Consider the following 17,484-nt stretch of genomic DNA (forward strand, 5'->3'; position numbering starts at 1 on the left):
CTACCCAAAATTGTGCCAGTGGATATTATGTTTTCCTCAGACTTGCCCAGTGGCTTCAAGAGTAGTTTGACTGTTGCTCTTGCAGAGTGGCCTGAGGGCAGTGGATATCCCCGGCTTTTGGAGTACTACGATGTCATGGCTCCTCTGCAGACCCTCATGCCATGCCTGCTTGTGTTCTGCAGCGTCCCAGCACGTGCTTAGATCGATGATGACACCCTTGTGTGCATTCCTTGGAAAATCTGAACAAAATGAGTGAGAACACTCTACCATCTCCTCATCAAATCTGAGGTCCAGCACGTTTCCTCTTCGGGCGTAGGGCACTGTGAGGAGCGAGGTAGGTAACCTGCATAGAGTTGTGATCCCATTGCCTGAGGAATGACACCAAAGGGTGTCTTGCATGACGTAGGGAAGATAGACATGCTGAGGGCCAGCGTCCCCTGCTGACATGCATGCAAACACCACTCAGGGCTCTAGACCTGGAGGGGCTCCTCTCTGGGGGTTGACTGTGTCTGCCTCTAAGCTGGGTTGTCTGTGAATATCAGGTCACTGCTGAAAGACCGTTGAGGGAGTGTGAGAGGTCAGGCTCTCCTGCTGGTCTTCAGGGTTGGAGTGTGTGGTGGTGTAGGCCCAGTGAGCTTGCAGCTTGGAAAGGTGTGTTTTGGCCGGGATCTCGCTTTGTGCACGCCGCTTCAGGGTTTAGCTCTGGAAGCCAAAACGAGCAAGCTTCCCTGGTTGGGGCCTGGAGTATGAGGCCAGGCCTGTGGACCTTTCTGTCGTTTGATTTGGAGCTTTGATGTTCTAGAGTTCCCGGTGTGGCTGGAGCAGTGAGTGGGTGTGGACTGGGGTTGGGCTTTGGTGGAAGGGGACTGGTGGATTAGGCCTAGGTAGGGCCCATGTCAGCTCCTGTACTGCAGCTCCCAGCACAGGTGTTGACACAAAGTGGGCCATCATGGAGTGGGGTTAGCACCGAGTGGTGCATTTAAGCCTGCGTGGTGGCTGTTTCGTGGAGAGGAAGGTAAGGCATCATGAGGACATGTCCTGTGTGATGTCGTGGGATGGGCTGTCATTATTGGGGTGCAGGCGCTGGCCACGGCTTCCGAAGGATGTGTCCTGTCCGTGATGGGTTGCATCAGCTGCCTATGAAGGAGATGGCTTTGGCAGTTTATGAGGATGCGTTGAGGTAGGTAACCTGCGTAGAGTTGTGATCCCATTGCCGGAGGAATGACGCCCAAAGGGTGTCTTGCAGGACGTAGAGAAGATAGACATGCTGAGGCGTCTGTGCCGCTCTCCTTGAGGATAGGTGAGTTATGCGAACATGCCCTTTGGCCACTTTGTTCCCTTGTTTGGGAATGTGCAAAGCGAAAAGTTTTTCTCCCAGAAGGCATGATGCGGCCGGCCTGTGAGGCACGCAGGACTTTCGAAGAGCCAGAGATTTATCTGGAGCAGTGTGTTGGCGGAACAGCGACGCGGGCACTGTTGCGATGCCGGGTGCGCTGCCGCAGACAGGCACTGTGCCCTTTGAAGCTTCCAGGTCCCCTTGGGTGGCAGAGGTCTTCCGTTGGCAATCTGTCTGTGGTTCTCGGGGACAGTGCCTTTGATCTCTGTGAGGTTCTCGGTAGTGTTGCTGTGGCAGTGGAGAAGTGCTAGGATCTGTGGGGTAGGGTCAGTGTCATCAAAGCGGACATGCTTGCGGTCTGTCATCCCTGGTGTACAGGGTCCCCCTCTTTGCATGATGTCTGTGGCTTCCAATAGGTTCGAGTTGCCCCGTGGGCAGGAGGAGGCCACGGAGGACGAGGCTGGCAAGAATTTGTGCGTTTACTCGGGGTTCAGGGCAGCCAACACTGCTGGCTGGGTGCTGGCGAGACATGGCAGGGATGGTAGCCTAGTTTCGACTGTGGGGTCTGAACTTGGGTCATGGTTGCTGAAGCCCACCACTTCCTGTGGTGGGCATTCCTATGGGTCCACAGAAAGTGATTTGGCCTAGTTGGCGAGAATTGCCACATAGGCCGAATTTCATTAGCCTCTTGAGTGGTGCTGGGCGGCATGTTGCCTGTAGCCTGCCGCAGGTCAGGGTCGGCCCGACCAGCGGAGGTTGTCTTGCCTCTGGGAGTGCTCAAAGAGGCCCAAAGGGCACATCAGACGTGCTACTAGCTGGCAGGATCTCCGGGTCCACGTATGTTACACCCACGGCCGGGAGGCAAGTCTGGTTAGGTCTTTGTGCTTTGGTCAGAAGGCTTGCCTGTGGGAGAGCGGGAATCCGTGGCCTATTTCAACAGCCCCTGGGTTTCAGAGTTTGCATTCGGCCTCTTGAAGCTTGAAGGGGTCTTTCTCCATTTAGGGAGGGCGGTGTCCAGTGCCAGTGCACTGCGTATCAACTGTGGCTTTTACGGTTCGGTGTCTCTGTGGAGGTCCTCAGGGACCCTCGGAGACCAAGATGCGGATTCAGAGGAACACAAAGAAGCCCAGAAGTTCGTCCTCGTGAGCTGTTACAGTCACATACACGCATAGGTGTGAACACACACATAGACCCTCTGAAATACCGGCCAACGTATGTGCCTAACTTTCTGCAGTCGTGTTGTCAGACAAACATTGAGTTCTCAGTAAGGATAGAGGTCCTTGGGAAGCAGGGTCCTGGCTCAAGCCCAGGTAAACATTCGCACGAATCACACTCTCTGTGGGCCCCAGTCCAATTCTGAAGCCTGCGTGATTTATGTCCACTTCTCAGGTGCGGTTTCTGGGCAAGGGTGGCCGACAGTAAAGGCAAGAAGACTTTCGCATTGTCTGATGACTGGAGGTGCTAAGGAGAACTGGAAAAGTGAGGTGGGGACAGGTTTCTAAGCGTGGTCCCGGATGACTCAGGAAGGTAGGCGTTCACTCAGCCTAAGATGTGCCATTGGATATTAGGTTTTCCTCAGACGGGCCCAGTGGCTTCAAGAGTAGTTTGTCTGTTGCTCTTGCAGAGTGGCCTGAGGGCTGCAGATTCCCCAGGGTTTTGGAGTACTACGAGGTCATGGCTCCTCTGCAGACCCGCATGGCATGCCTGGTTGTGTTCTGCTGCGTCCCAGCACGTGCTTGGATCGATGATGACACCCTTGTATGCATTCCTTGGAAAATCTGAACAAAATGAGTGAGAACCCTCTACCGTCTCCTCATCGAGTCTCATGTCCAGCAAGTTTCCTCTCTCGGGCGTAGGGGACAGTGAGGAGCGAGGTATGTAAATTGGGTAGAGTTGTGATCCCATTGCCAGTGGAATAACGCCCAAAGGGTGTGTGGCAGGACTTAGAGAAGATAGACATGCTTAGGCCCCGCGTCCCCTGCTGACATGCATGCAAACACCACTCAGGGCTCCAGACTTGGAGGGGCTCCTCTCTGAGGGTCGACTGTGTCTGCCCATGAGCTGGGTCGTCTATGAATATCAGGTCAGTGGTGAAAGACCGTTGAAGGAATGCGAGGGGGCAGGCTCTCCTGCTGGTCTTAAGAGTCGGAGTGTGTCCTGGTGTAGGCCCAGTGAGCTTGCAGCTTGGAATGGTGTGTTTTGGCCGGGATCACGCTTTGTGCACGCCGCTTCGGGGTTTAGCTCTGGAAGCCAAAACGAGCAAGCTTCCCCGGTTGGGGCCTGGAGCATGAGGCCAGGCCTGTGGCCCTCACTGTCGTTTGCTTTGGCGCTTTGACGTTCTTGAGTTCCCGGTGTGGCTGGATCAGTGAGTGGATCTGGACTGGGGTTGGGCCTTGGTGGAAGGGGACTGATGGATTAGGCCTAGTTAGGGCCCATGTCAGCTCCTGTACTACAGCTCCCGGCACAGGTGTTGGCACAAAGCGGGCCATCGTGGAGTGGGGTTAGTACCGAGTGCTGCATTTAAGCCTGCGTGGTGGCTGTTTCCTGGAGAGGAAGGTAAGGCATCATGAGGACATGTCCTGTGTTATGTCGTGGGATGGGCTGTCATTATTGGGGTGCAGGCGCTGGCCACGGCTTCCCAAGGATGTGTCCTGTCCGTGATGGGTTGGCATCAGTTGCCTATGAAGGGGATGGGTTTGGCAGTTCAAGAGGATGGGGTGAGGTAGGTAACCTGCGTAGAGTTGTGATCCCATTGCTGGAGGAATGATGCCCAGAGGGTGTCTTGCAGGACGTAGAGCAGATAGACATGCTGAGGCGTCTGTGCCGCTCTCCTTGAGGATAGGTGAGTTGTGTGAACATGCCATTTGGCCAGTATGTTGCCTTGTTTGGGAATGTGCAAAGCGAAAAGATTTTCTCCCACAGGGCATGATGCGTCCGGCCCGTGAGGCACGCGGGACTTTCGAAGAGCCAGAGATTTATCTGGAGCAGTGTGTTGGCGGAACAGCGACGCGGGCACTGTTGCAATGCCGGGTGCGCTGCCGCAGACAGGCACTGTGCCCTTTGAAGCTTCCAGGTCCCCTTGGGTGGCAGAGGTCTTCCGTTGGCAATCTGTCTGTGGTTCGTGGGGACAGTGCCTTTGATCTCTGTGAGGTTCTCAGTAGTGTCGCTGTGGCAGTGGAGAAGTGCTAGGATCCGTGAGGTAGGGTCAGTGTCATCAAAGCGGACATGCTTTCGATCTGTAATCCCTGGTGTACAGTGTACCCCTGTTTGCACCATGTCTGTGGCTTCCAGTAGGGTCGAGTTGCCCCGTGGGCCGGAGGAAGGCACGGAGGAAGAATCTGTCCAGGGTTTGTGCGTTTCCTCGGGGTTCAGGGTCGCCAACACTACTGGCTGGGTGCTGGCGAAACATGGCAGGGATGGTAGCCTAGCTTCGGCTGTGGGGTCCGAACCGGGGTCATGGTTGCTGAAGCCCACCACTTCCTGGGGTGGGCATTCCCATGGGTCCACGGAATATGATTTGGCCTAGTTGGCGAGAATTCGCACATTGGCCGAATTTCGTTAGTCCCTTGAGTGGTGCCGGCCCGCATCTTGCCAGTAGCGTGCTGCAGGTCAGGGTCGTCCCGACCAGCGGAGGTTCTCTTGCCTCCAGGAGTGCTCAAAGAGGCCCAAAGTGCACATCAGATGTGCTACTAGCTGGCAGGGTCTCTGGGTCCACGTATATGTCATACCCACGGCCGGGAGGCAAGACTGGTTAGGTCTTTGTGCTTTGGTCAGAAGGCTTGGCTGTGGGAGAGCGGGAATCCGTGGCCTATTTCAAAAGCCCCTGGGATTCAGAGTTTGCATTCGGCCTCTTGAAGCTTGAAGGGGTCTTTCTCCATTTAGGGAGGGCGGTGTCCAGTGCCAGTGCGCTGTGTATCAACTGTGGCTTTTACGGTTCGGTGTCTCTGTGGAGGTCCTCAGGGACCCACGGAGACCAAGATGCGGATTCAGAGGAACACAAAGAAGCCCAGAAGCGCGTCCTCGTGAGCAGTTACAGTCATATACACGCATAGGTGTGAACACACACATAGACCCTCTGACATACCGGCCAACGTACATGCCTAACTTTCTGCAGTCGTGTTGTCAGACAAACATTGAGTTCTCAGTAAGGGTAGAGGTCCTTGGGAAGCAGGGTCCGGGCTCAAGCCCAGGTAAACATTCGCATGAATCACGTTCTCTGAGGACCCAGGTCCAATTCTGAAGCCTGTGTGATTTATGTCCACTTCTCAGGTGCGGTTTCTGGGCAAGGGTGGCCGACAGTAAAGCAAGAAGTCTTTCGCGTTGTGTGATGACTGGAGGTGCTAAGGAGAACTGGAAAAGTGAGGTGGGGACGGGTTTCTAAGCGTGGTCCCGGATGACTCAGGAAGGTAGGCGTTCACCCACCCTAACATGTGCCACTGGATATTAGGTTTTCCTCAGACGGGCCCAGTGGCTTCAAGAGTAGATTGACTGTTGCTCTTGCAGAGTGGCCTGAGGGCTGTGGATTCCCCAGGGTTTTGGAGTACTACGAGGTCATGGCTCCTCTGCAGACCCGCATGCATGCCCGCATGTGTTCTGCTGCATCCCAGCACGTGCTTGGATCGATGATGACACCCTTGTATGCATTCCTTGGAAAATCTGAACAAAATGAGTGAGAACCCTCTACCGTCTCCTCATCGAGTCTGAGGTCATGCACGTTTCCTCTCTCGGGCGTACGGACAGTGAGGAGCAAAGTAGGTAACCTGCATAGATTTGTGATCCCATTGCCGGAGGAATGATGCCCAAAGGGTGTCTTGCAGGACGTAGAGAAGATAGACATGCTGAGGCGTCTGTGCCGCTCTCCTTGAAGATAGGTGAGTTATGCGAACATGCCCTTTGGCCACTTTGTTCCCTTGTTTGGGAATGTGCAAAGCGAAAAGTTTTTCTCCCACAGGGCATGATGCGTCCGGCCCGTGAGGCACGCAGGACTTTCGAAGAGCCAGAGATTTACCTGGAGCGGTGTGTTGGCGGAACAGCGACGCGGGCACTGTTGCGATGCCGGGTGCGCTGCCGCAGACAGGCACTGTGCCCTTTGAAGCTTCCAGGTCCCCTTGGGTGGCAGAGGTCTTCCGTTGGCAATCTGTCTGTGGTTCTCGAGGGCAGTGCCTTTGATCTCTGTGAGGTTCTCGGTAGTGTCGCTGTGGCAGTGGAGAAGTGCCAGGATCCGTGGGGTATGGTCAGTGTCATCAAAGCGGACATGCTTGCGATCTCTCATCGCAGGTGGACAGTGTCCCCCTGTTTGCACGATGTCTGTGGCTTCCAATAGGGTCGAGTTGCCCCGTGGACAGGAGGAGGCCACGGAGGATGAGGCTGGCAAGGATTTGTGCGTTTCCTCAGGGTTCAGGGCCGCTAACCCTGCTGGGTGGGTGCTGGCGAAACGTGGCAGGGATGGTAGCCTAGTTTTGGCTGTGGGGTCTGAACTTGGGTCATGGTTGCTGAAGCCCATCACTTCCTGTGGTGGGCATTCCTATGGGCCCACAGAAAGTGATTTGGCCTAGTTGGCGAGAATAGGCACATAGGCCAAATTTCGTTACCCCTCGAGTGGTACCGGGCTGCACGTTGCCTGTAGCCTGCCGCAGGTCAGGGTCGGCCCGACCAGCGGAGGTTGTCTTGCCTCCGGGAGTGCTGGAAGTGGCCCCAAGCGCACATCAGATGTGCTAGTAGCTGGCAGGATCTCCGTATCCACGTATATGTCACACCCACGGCCGGCAGACAAGTCTGGTTAGCTCATTGTGCTTTTGTCAGAAGGCTTGGTTGTGGGAGAGCGGGAATCCGTGGCCTCCTTCAACAGCCTCCGTGTTTCAGAGTTCGCATTCAGCCTCTTGAAGCTTGAAGGGGTCTTTCTCCATTCGGGGGGGCGGTGTCCAAAGGCAGCGTGCTGTGTATAAATTGTGGCTTTTACGATTCGGTGTCTCTGCAGAGGGCCTCAGGGACCCACGGAGACCAAGATGCAGATTCAGAGGAACACAGAGAAGCCCAGAAGCGCGTCCTCGTGCGCAGTTACGGTCACACACGTGCTCACGCGTGAACACACACGTAGACCCTCTCACATACCGGCCAACGTACGTGCCTAACTTTCTGCTGTCATGCTGTCAGACAAACATTGAGTTCTCAGTAAGGGTAGAGGTCCTTGGGAAGCAGGGTCCAGGCTCAAGCCCAGGTAAACATTCGCATGAATCACGTTCTCTGAGGACCCCGGTCCAATTCTGAAGCCTGCGTGATTTATGTCCACTTCTCAGGTGCAGTTGCTGGGCAGGGGTGGCCGTCAGGAAAGGCAAGAAGACTTTCGCATTGTGTGATGACTGGAGGTGCTCAGGAGAAGTGGAAAAGTGAAGTGGGGGCAGGTTGGTAAGCATGGTCCCGGATGACTCAGGAAGGTAGGCGTTCACCCACCCTAAGATGTGCCACTGGATATTAGGTTTTCCTCAGACGGGCCCAGTGGCTTTAAGAGTAGATTGTTGCTCTTGCAGAGTGGCCTGAGGGCTGTGGATTCCCCAGGGTTTTGGAGTACTACGAGGTCATGGCTCCTCTGCAGACCCGCATGCATGCCCGGATGTGTTCTGCTGCGTCCCAGCATGTGCTTGGATCGATGATGACACCCTTGTATGCATTCCTTGGAAAATCTGAACAAAATGAGTGAGAACACTCTACCGTCTCCTCATCGAGTCTGAGGTCCAGCACGTTTCCTCTCTCGGGTGTACGGACAGTGAGGAGCGAGGTAGGTAACCTGCGTAGATTTGTGATCCCATTGCCGGAGGAATGACGCCCAAAGGGTGTCTTGCAGGACGTAGAGAAGATAGACATGCTGAGGCGTCTGTGCCGCTCTCCTTGAGGATAGGTGAGTTGTGTGAACATGCCATTTGGCCAATATGTTGCCTTGTTTGGGAATGTGCAAAGCGAAAAGTTTTTCTCCCACAGGGCATGATGCGTCCGGTCCGTGAGGCACGCAGGACTTTCGAAGAGCCAGAGATTTATCTGGAGCGGTGTGTTGGCGGAACAGCGACGCGGGCACTGTTGCGATGCCGGGTGTGCTGCCGCAGACAGGCACTGTGCCCTTTGAAGCTTCCAGGTCCCCTTGGGTGGCAGAGGTCTTCCGTTGACAATCTGTCTGTGGTTCTCGGGGACAGTGCCTTTGATCTCTGTGAGGTTCTCGGTAGTGTCGCTGTGGCAGTGGAGAAGTGCCAGGATCCGTGGGGTATGGTCAGTGTCATCAAAGCGGACATGCTTGCGATCTCTCATCGCAGGTGTACATTGTCGCCCTGTTTGCACGATGTCTGTGGCTTCCAATAGGGTCGAGTTGCCCCGTGGGCAGGAGGAGGCCACGGAGGACGAGGCTGGCAAGGATTTGTGCGTTTCCTCAGGGTTCAGGGCCGCCAACCCTGCTGGGTGGGTGCTTGTGAAACGTGGCAGGGATGGTAGCCTAGTTTCGGCTGTGGGGTCTGAACTTGGGTCATGGTTGCTGAAGCCCATCACTTCCTGTGGTGGGCATTCCTATGGGCCCACAGAAAGTGATTTGGCCTAGTTGGCGAGAATAGGCACATAGGCCAAATTTCGTTACCCCTCGAGTGGTGCCGGGCTGCACGTTGCCTGTAGCCTGCCGCAGGTCGGGTCGGCCCGACCAGCGGAGGTTGTCTTGTCTCCGGGAGTGCTGGAAGTGGCCCCAAGCGCACATCAGATGTGCTACTAGCTGGCAGGTTCTCCGGGTCCACGTATATGTCACACCCACGGCCGGGAGGCAAGTCTGGTTAGGTCTTTGTGCTTTGGTCAGAAGGCTTGGTTGTGGGAGAGCGGGAATCCGTGTCCTATTTCAACAGCCCCTGGGTTTCAGAGTTTGCATTCGGCCTCTTGAAGCTTGAAGGGGTCTTTCTCCATTTAGGGAGGGCGGTGTCCAGTGCCAGTGCACTGCGTATCAACTGCGGCTTTTACGGTTCGGTGTCTCTGTGGAGGTCCTCAGGGACACACGGAGACCAAGATGCGGATTCAGAGGAACACAAAGAAGCCCAGAAGCTCGTCCTCGTGAGCTGTTACAGTCACCTACACGCATAGGTGTGAACACACACATAGACCCTCTGAAATACCGGCCAACGTACGTGCCTAACTTTCTGCAGTCGTGTTGTCAGACAAACATTGAGTTCTCAGTAAGGATAGAGGTCCTTGGGAAGCAGGGTCCTGGCTCAAGCCCAGGTAAACATTCGCACGAATCACACGCTCTGTGGGCCCCAGTCCAATTCTGAAGCCTGCGTGATTTATGTCCACTTCTCAGGTGCGGTTTCTGGGCAAGGGTGGCCGACAGTAAAGGCAAGAAGACTTTCGCATTGTCTGATGACTGGAGGTGCTAAGGAGAACTGGAAAAGTGAGGTGGGGACAGGTTTCTAAGCGTGGTCCCGGATGACTCAGGAAGGTAGGCGTTCACTCAGCCTAAGATGTGCCATTGGATATTAGGTTTTCCTCAGACGGGCCCAGTGGCTTCAAGAGTAGTTTGTCTGTTGCTCTTGCAGAGTGGCCTGAGGGCTGCAGATTCCCCAGGGTTTTGGAGTACTACGAGGTCATGGCTCCTCTGCAGACCCGCATGGCATGCCTCGTTGTGTTCTGCTGCGTCCCAGCACGTGCTTGGATCGATGATGACACCCTTGTATGCATTCCTTGGAAAATCTGAACAAAATGAGTGAGAACCCTCTACCGTCTCCTCATCGAGTCTCATGTCCAGCAAGTTTCCTCTCTCGGGCGTAGGGGACAGTGAGGAGCGAGGTATGTAAATTGGGTAGAGTTGTGATCCCATTGCCAGTGGAATAACGCCCAAAGGGTGTGTGGCAGGACTTAGAGAAGATAGACATGCTTAGGCCCCGCGTCCCCTGCTGACATGCATGCAAACACCACTCAGGGCTCCAGACTTGGAGGGGCTCCTCTCTGAGGGTCGACTGTGTCTGCCCATGAGCTGGGTCGTCTATGAATATCAGGTCAGTGGTGAAAGACCGTTGAAGGAATGCGAGGGGGCAGGCTCTCCTGCTGGTCTTAAGAGTCGGAGTGTGTCCTGGTGTAGGCCCAGTGAGCTTGCAGCTTGGAATGGTGTGTTTTGGCCGGGATCACGCTTTGTGCACGCCGCTTCGGGGTTTAGCTCTGGAAGCCAAAACGAGCAAGCTTCCCCGGTTGGGGCCTGGAGCATGAGGCCAGGCCTGTGGCCCTCACTGTCGTTTGCTTTGGCGCTTTGACGTTCTTGAGTTCCCGGTGTGGCTGGATCAGTGAGTGGATCTGGACTGGGGTTGGGCCTTGGTGGAAGGGGACTGATGGATTAGGCCTAGTTAGGGCCCATGTCAGCTCCTGTACTACAGCTCCCGGCACAGGTGTTGGCACAAAGCGGGCCATCGTGGAGTGGGGTTAGTACCGAGTGCTGCATTTAAGCCTGCGTGGTGGCTGTTTCCTGGAGAGGAAGGTAAGGCATCATGAGGACATGTCCTGTGTTATGTCGTGGGATGGGCTGTCATTATTGGGGTGCAGGCGCTGGCCACGGCTTCCCAAGGATGTGTCCTGTCCGTGATGGGTTGGCATCAGTTGCCTATGAAGGGGATGGGTTTGGCAGTTCAAGAGGATGGGGTGAGGTAGGTAACCTGCGTAGAGTTGTGATCCCATTGCTGGAGGAATGATGCCCAGAGGGTGTCTTGCAGGACGTAGAGCAGATAGACATGCTGAGGCGTCTGTGCCGCTCTCCTTGAGGATAGGTGAGTTGTGTGAACATGCCATTTGGCCAGTATGTTGCCTTGTTTGGGAATGTGCAAAGCGAAAAGATTTTCTCCCACAGGGCATGATGCGTCCGGCCCGTGAGGCACGCGGGACTTTCGAAGAGGCAGAGATTTATCAGGAGCAGTGTGTTGGCGGAACAGCGACGCGGGCACTGTTGCGATGCCGGGTGCGCTGCCGCAGACAGGCACTGTGCCCTTTGAAGCTTCCAGGTCCCCTTGGGTGGCAGAGGTCTTCCGTTGGCAATCTGTCTGTGGTTCGTGGGGACAGTGCCTTTGATCTCTGTGAGGTTCTCAGTAGTGTCGCTGTGGCAGTGGAGAAGTGCTAGGATCCGTGAGGTAGGGTCAGTGTCATCAAAGCAGACATGCTTGCGATCTGTAATCCCTGGTGTACAGTGTACCCCTGTTTGCACCATGTCTGTGGCTTCCAGTAGGGTCGAGTTGCCCCGTGGGCCGGAGGAAGGCACGGAGGAAGAATCTGTCCAGGGTTTGTGCGTTTCCTCGGGGTTCAGGGCCGCCAACACTACTGGCTGGGTGCTGGCGAAACATGGCAGGGATGGTAGCCTAGCTTCGGCTGTGGGGTCCGAACCGGGGTCATGGTTGCTGAAGCCCACCACTTCCTGGGGTGGGCATTCCCATGGGTCCACGGAAATTGATTTGGCCTAGTAGGCGAGAATTCGCACATTGGCCGAATTTCGTTAGTCCCTTGAGTGGTGCCGGCCCGCATCTTGCCAGTAGCGTGCTGCAGGTCAGGGTCGTCCCGACCAGCGGAGGTTCTCTTGCCTCCAGGAGTGCTCAAAGAGGCCCAAAGTGCACATCAGATGTGCTACTAGCTGGCAGGGTCTCTGGGTCCACGTATATGTCATACCCACGGCCGGGAGGCAAGACTGGTTAGGTCTTTGTGCTTTGGTCAGAAGGCTTGGCTGTGGGAGAGCGGGAATCCGTGGCCTATTTCAAAAGCCCCTGGGATTCAGAGTTTGCATTCGGCCTCTTGAAGCTTGAAGGGGTCTTTCTCCATTTAGGGAGGGCGGTGTCCAGTGCCAGTGCGCTGTGTATCAACTGTGGCTTTTACGGTTCGGTGTCTCTGTGGAGGTCCTCAGGGACCCACGGAGACCAAGATGCGGATTCAGAGGAACACAAAGAAGCCCAGAAGCGCGTCCTCGTGAGCAGTTACAGTCATATACACGCATAGGTGTGAACACACACATAGACCCTCTGACATACCGGCCAACGTACATGCCTAACTTTCTGCAGTCGTGTTGTCAGACAAACATTGAGTTCTCAGTAAGGGTAGAGGTCCTTGGGAAGCAGGGTCCGGGCTCAAGCCCAGGTAAACATTCGCATGAATCACGTTCTCTGAGGACCCAGGTCCAATTCTGAAGCCTGTGTGATTTATGTCCACTTCTCAGGTGCGGTTTCTGGGCAAGGGTGGCCGACAGTAAAGCAAGAAGTCTTTCGCGTTGTGTGATGACTGGAGGTGCTAAGGAGAACTGGAAAAGTGAGGTGGGGACGGGTTTCTAAGCGTGGTCCCGGATGACTCAGGAAGGTAGGCGTTCACCCACCCTAACATGTGCCACTGGATATTAGGTTTTCCTCAGACGGGCCCAGTGGCTTCAAGAGTAGATTGACTGTTGCTCTTGCAGAGTGGCCTGAGGGCTGTGGATTCCCCAGGGTTTTGGAGTACTACGAGGTCATGGCTCCTCTGCAGACCCGCATGCATGCCCGCATGTGTTCTGCTGCATCCCAGCACGTGCTTGGATCGATGATGACACCCTTGTATGCATTCCTTGGAAAATCTGAACAAAATGAGTGAGAACCCTCTACCGTCTCCTCATCGAGTCTCATGTCCAGCAAGTTTCCTCTCTCGGGCGTAGGGGACAGTGAGGAGCGAGGTATGTAAATTGGGTAGAGTTGTGATCCCATTGCCAGTGGAATAACGCCCAAAGGGTGTGTGGCAGGACTTAGAGAAGATAGACATGCTTAGGCCCCGCGTCCCCTGCTGACATGCATGCAAACACCACTCAGGGCTCCAGACTTGGAGGGGCTCCTCTCTGAGGGTCGACTGTGTCTGCCCATGAGCTGGGTCGTCTATGAATATCAGGTCAGTGGTGAAAGACCGTTGAAGGAATGCGAGGGGGCAGGCTCTCCTGCTGGTCTTAAGAGTCGGAGTGTGTCCTGGTGTAGGCCCAGTGAGCTTGCAGCTTGGAATGGTGTGTTTTGGCCGGGATCACGCTTTGTGCACGCCGCTTCGGGGTTTAGCTCTGGAAGCCAAAACGAGCAAGCTTCCCCGGTTGGGGCCTGGAGCATGAGGCCAGGCCTGTGGCCCTCACTGTCGTTTGCTTTGGCGCTTTGACGTTCTTGAGTTCCCGGTGTGGCTGGATCAGTGAGTGGATCTGGACTGGGGTTGGGCCTTGGTGGAAGGGGACTGATGGATTAGGCCTAGTTAGGGCCCATGTCAGCTCCTGTACTACAGCTCCCGGCACAGGTGTTGGCACAAAGCGGGCCATCGTGGAGTGGGGTTAGTACCGAGTGCTGCATTTAAGCCTGCGTGGTGGCTGTTTCCTGGAGAGGAAGGTAAGGCATCATGAGGACATGTCCTGTGTTATGTCGTGGGATGGGCTGTCATTATTGGGGTGCAGGCGCTGGCCACGGCTTCCCAAGGATGTGTCCTGTCCGTGATGGGTTGGCATCAGTTGCCTATGAAGGGGATGGGTTTGGCAGTTCAAGAGGATGGGGTGAGGTAGGTAACCTGCGTAGAGTTGTGATCCCATTGCTGGAGGAATGATGCCCAGAGGGTGTCTTGCAGGACGTAGAGCAGATAGACATGCTGAGGCGTCTGTGCCGCTCTCCTTGAGGATAGGTGAGTTGTGTGAACATGCCATTTGGCCAATATGTTGCCTTGTTTGGGAATGTGCAAAGCGAAAAGATTTTCTCCCACAGGGCATGATGCGTCCGGCCCGTGAGGCACGCGGGATTTTCGAAGAGGCAGAGATTTATCAGGAGCAGTGTGTTGGCGGAACAGCGACGCGGGCACTGTTGCGATGCCGGGTGCGCTGCCGCAGACAGGCACTGTGCCCTTTGAAGCTTCCAGGTCCCCTTGGGTGGCAGAGGTTTTCCGTTGGCAATCTGTCTGTGGTTCTCGAGGGCAGTGCCTTTGATCTCTGTGAGGTTCTCGGTAGTGTCGCTGTGGCAGTGGAGAAGTGCCAGGATCCGTGGGGTATGGTCAGTGTCATCAAAGCGGACATGCTTTCGATCTGTCATCGCAGGTGTACAGTGTCCCCCTGTTTGCACGATGTCTGTGGCTTCCAATAGGGTCAAGTTGCCCCGTGGGCAGGAGGAGGCCACGGAGGACGAGGCTGGCAAGGATTTGTGCGTTTCCTCAGGGTTCAGGGCCGCCAACCCTGCTGGGTGGGTGCTGGCGAAACGTGGCAGGGATGGTAGCCTAGTTTCGGCTGTGGGGTCTGAACTTGGGTCATGGTTGCTGAAGCCCATCACTTCCTGTGGTGGGCATTCCTATGGGCCCACAGAAAGTGATTTGGCCTAGTTGGCGAGAATAGGCACATAGGCCAAATTTCGTTACCCCTCGAGTGGTGCCGGGCTGCACGTTGCCTGTATCCTGCCGCAGGTCAGGGTCGGCCCGACCAGCGGAGGTTGTCTTGTCTCCGGGAGTGCTCAAAGAGGCCCAAAGGGCACATCAGACGTGCTACTAGCTGGCAGGATCTCCGGGTCCACGTATGTCACACCCACGGCCGGGAGGCAAGTCTGGTTAGGTCTTTGTGCTTTGGTCAGAAGGCTTGGCTGTGGGAGAGCGGGAATCCGTGGCCTATTTCAACAGCCCCTGGGTTTCAGAGTTTGCATTCGGCCTCTTGAAGCTTGAAGGGGTCTTTCTCCATTTAGGGAGGGCGGTGTCCAGTGCCAGTGCACTGCGTATCAACTGTGGCTTTTACGGTTCGGTGTCTCTGGGGAGGTCCTCAGGGACACACGGAGACCAAGATGCGGATTCAGAGGAACACAAAGAAGCCCAGAAGCTCGTCCTCGTGAGCTGTTACAGTCACATACACGCATAGGTGTGAACACACACATAGACCCTCTGAAATACCGGCCAACGTACGTGCCTAACTTTCTGCAGTCGTGTTGTCAGACAAACATTGAGTTCTCAGTAAGGATAGAGGTCCTTGGGAAGCAGGGTCCTGGCTCAAGCCCAGGTAAACATTCGCACGAATCACACTCTCTGTGGGCCCCAGTCCAATTCTGAAGCCTGCGTGATTTATGTCCACTTCTCAGGTGCGGTTTCTGGGCAAGGGTGGCCGACAGTAAAGGCAAGAAGACTTTCGCATTGTCTGATGACTGGAGGTGCTAAGGAGAACTGGAAAAGTGAGGTGGGGACAGGTTTCTAAGCGTGGTCCCAGATGACTCAGGAAGGTAGGCATTCACTCAGCCTAAGATGTGCCATTGGATATTAGGTTTTCCTCAGACGGGCCCAGTGGCTTCAAGAGTAGTTTGTCTGTTGCTCTTGCAGAGTGGCCTGAGGGCTGCAGATTCCCCAGGGTTTTGGAGTACTACGAGGTCATGGCTCCTCTGCAGACCCGCATGGCATGCCTGGTTGTGTTCTGCTGCGTCCCAGCACGTGCTTGGATCGATGATGACACCCTTGTATGCATTCCTTGGAAAATCTGAACAAAATGAGTGAGAACCCTCTACCGTCTCCTCATCGAGTCTCATGTCCAGCAAGTTTCCTCTCTCGGGCGTAGGGGACAGTGAGGAGCGAGGTATGTAAATTGGGTAGAGTTGTGATCCCATTGCCAGTGGAATAACGCCCAAAGGGTGTGTGGCAGGACTTAGAGAAGATAGACATGCTTAGGCCCCGCGTCCCCTGCTGACATGCATGCAAACACCACTCAGGGCTCCAGACTTGGAGGGGCTCCTCTCTGAGGGTCGACTGTGTCTGCCCATGAGCTGGGTCGTCTATGAATATCAGGTCAGTGGTGAAAGACCGTTGAAGGAATGCGAGGGGGCAGGCTCTCCTGCTGGTCTTAAGAGTCGGAGTGTGTCCTGGTGTAGGCCCAGTGAGCTTGCAGCTTGGAATGGTGTGTTTTGGCCGGGATCACGCTTTGTGCACGCCGCTTCGGGGTTTAGCTCTGGAAGCCAAAACGAGCAAGCTTCCCCGGTTGGGGCCTGGAGCATGAGGCCAGGCCTGTGGCCCTCACTGTCGTTTGCTTTGGCGCTTTGACGTTCTTGAGTTCCCGGTGTGGCTGGATCAGTGAGTGGATCTGGACTGGGGTTGGGCCTTGGTGGAAGGGGACTGATGGATTAGGCCTAGTTAGGGCCCATGTCAGCTCCTGTACTACAGCTCCCGGCACAGGTGTTGGCACAAAGCGGGCCATCGTGGAGTGGGGTTAGTACCGAGTGCTGCATTTAAGCCTGCGTGGTGGCTGTTTCCTGGAGAGGAAGGTAAGGCATCATGAGGACATGTCCTGTGTTATGTCGTGGGATGGGCTGTCATTATTGGGGTGCAGGCGCTGGCCACGGCTTCCCAAGGATGTGTCCTGTCCGTGATGGGTTGGCATCAGTTGCCTATGAAGGGGATGGGTTTGGCAGTTCAAGAGGATGGGGTGAGGTAGGTAACCTGCGTAGAGTTGTGATCCCATTGCTGGAGGAATGATGCCCAGAGGGTGTCTTGCAGGACGTAGAGCAGATAGACATGCTGAGGCGTCTGTGCCGCTCTCCTTGAGGATAGGTGAGTTGTGTGAACATGCCATTTGGCCAGTATGTTGCCTTGTTTGGGAATGTGCAAAGCGAAAAGATTTTCTCCCACAGGGCATGATGCGTCCGGCCCGTGAGGCACGCGGGACTTTCGAAGAGGCAGAGATTTATCAGGAGCAGTGTGTTGGCGGAACAGCGACGCGGGCACTGTTGCGATGCCGGGTGCGCTGCCGCAGACAGGCACTGTGCCCTTTGAAGCTTCCAGGTCCCCTTGGGTGGCAGAGGTCTTCCGTTGGCAATCTGTCTGTGGTTCTCGGGGACAGTGCCTTTGATCTCTGTGAGGTTCTCGGTAGTGTCGCTGTGGCAGTGGAGAAGTGCTAGGATCCGTGGGGTAGGGTCAGTGTCATCAAAGCAGACATGCTTGCGATCTGTAATCCCTGGTGTACAGTGTGTACCCCTGTTTGCACCATGTCTGTGGCTTCCAGTAGGGTCGAGTTGCCCCGTGGGCCGGAGGAAGGCACGGAGGAAGAATCTGTCCAGGGTTTGTGCGTTTCCTCGGGGTTCAGGGCCGCCAACACTACTGGCTGGGTGCTGGCGAAACATGGCAGGGATGGTAGCCTAGCTTCGGCTGTGGGGTCCGAACCGGGGTCATGG

At 55.5% G+C, this 17,484-nt stretch overlaps 7 non-coding genes across 7 annotated transcripts; all 7 read left to right on the forward strand.

The window, feature by feature from the left end:
- The first annotated feature begins 199 nt into the window (after positions 1-199).
- On the forward strand, positions 200-292 carry LOC117311368 (small nucleolar RNA SNORD116). The gene has a single exon (XR_004525579.1). It is a non-coding gene; the product is annotated as a small nucleolar RNA SNORD116 (small nucleolar RNA).
- Positions 293-3,074: 2,782 nt separating this feature from the next.
- LOC117311371 (small nucleolar RNA SNORD116) lies at positions 3,075-3,167 on the forward strand. The gene has a single exon (XR_004525582.1). It is a non-coding gene; the product is annotated as a small nucleolar RNA SNORD116 (small nucleolar RNA).
- Positions 3,168-5,952: 2,785 nt separating this feature from the next.
- Positions 5,953-6,045, forward strand: LOC117311366 (small nucleolar RNA SNORD116). The gene has a single exon (XR_004525577.1). It is a non-coding gene; the product is annotated as a small nucleolar RNA SNORD116 (small nucleolar RNA).
- Positions 6,046-7,976: 1,931 nt separating this feature from the next.
- Positions 7,977-8,069, forward strand: LOC117311337 (small nucleolar RNA SNORD116). Its single transcript, XR_004525550.1, has one exon. It is a non-coding gene; the product is annotated as a small nucleolar RNA SNORD116 (small nucleolar RNA).
- Positions 8,070-10,005: 1,936 nt separating this feature from the next.
- Positions 10,006-10,098, forward strand: LOC117311373 (small nucleolar RNA SNORD116). Its single transcript, XR_004525583.1, has one exon. It is a non-coding gene; the product is annotated as a small nucleolar RNA SNORD116 (small nucleolar RNA).
- Positions 10,099-12,883: 2,785 nt separating this feature from the next.
- LOC117311374 (small nucleolar RNA SNORD116) lies at positions 12,884-12,976 on the forward strand. Its single transcript, XR_004525584.1, has one exon. It is a non-coding gene; the product is annotated as a small nucleolar RNA SNORD116 (small nucleolar RNA).
- A 2,784-nt stretch (positions 12,977-15,760) lies between these two features.
- On the forward strand, positions 15,761-15,853 carry LOC117311375 (small nucleolar RNA SNORD116). Its single transcript, XR_004525585.1, has one exon. It is a non-coding gene; the product is annotated as a small nucleolar RNA SNORD116 (small nucleolar RNA).
- Positions 15,854-17,484: the final 1,631 nt, after the last annotated feature.

The sequence above is a fragment of the Tursiops truncatus genome, chromosome 2 (assembly GCF_011762595.2).
Source record: "Tursiops truncatus isolate mTurTru1 chromosome 2, mTurTru1.mat.Y, whole genome shotgun sequence".
NCBI classification, from domain to species: Eukaryota; Metazoa; Chordata; class Mammalia; order Artiodactyla; family Delphinidae; genus Tursiops; species Tursiops truncatus.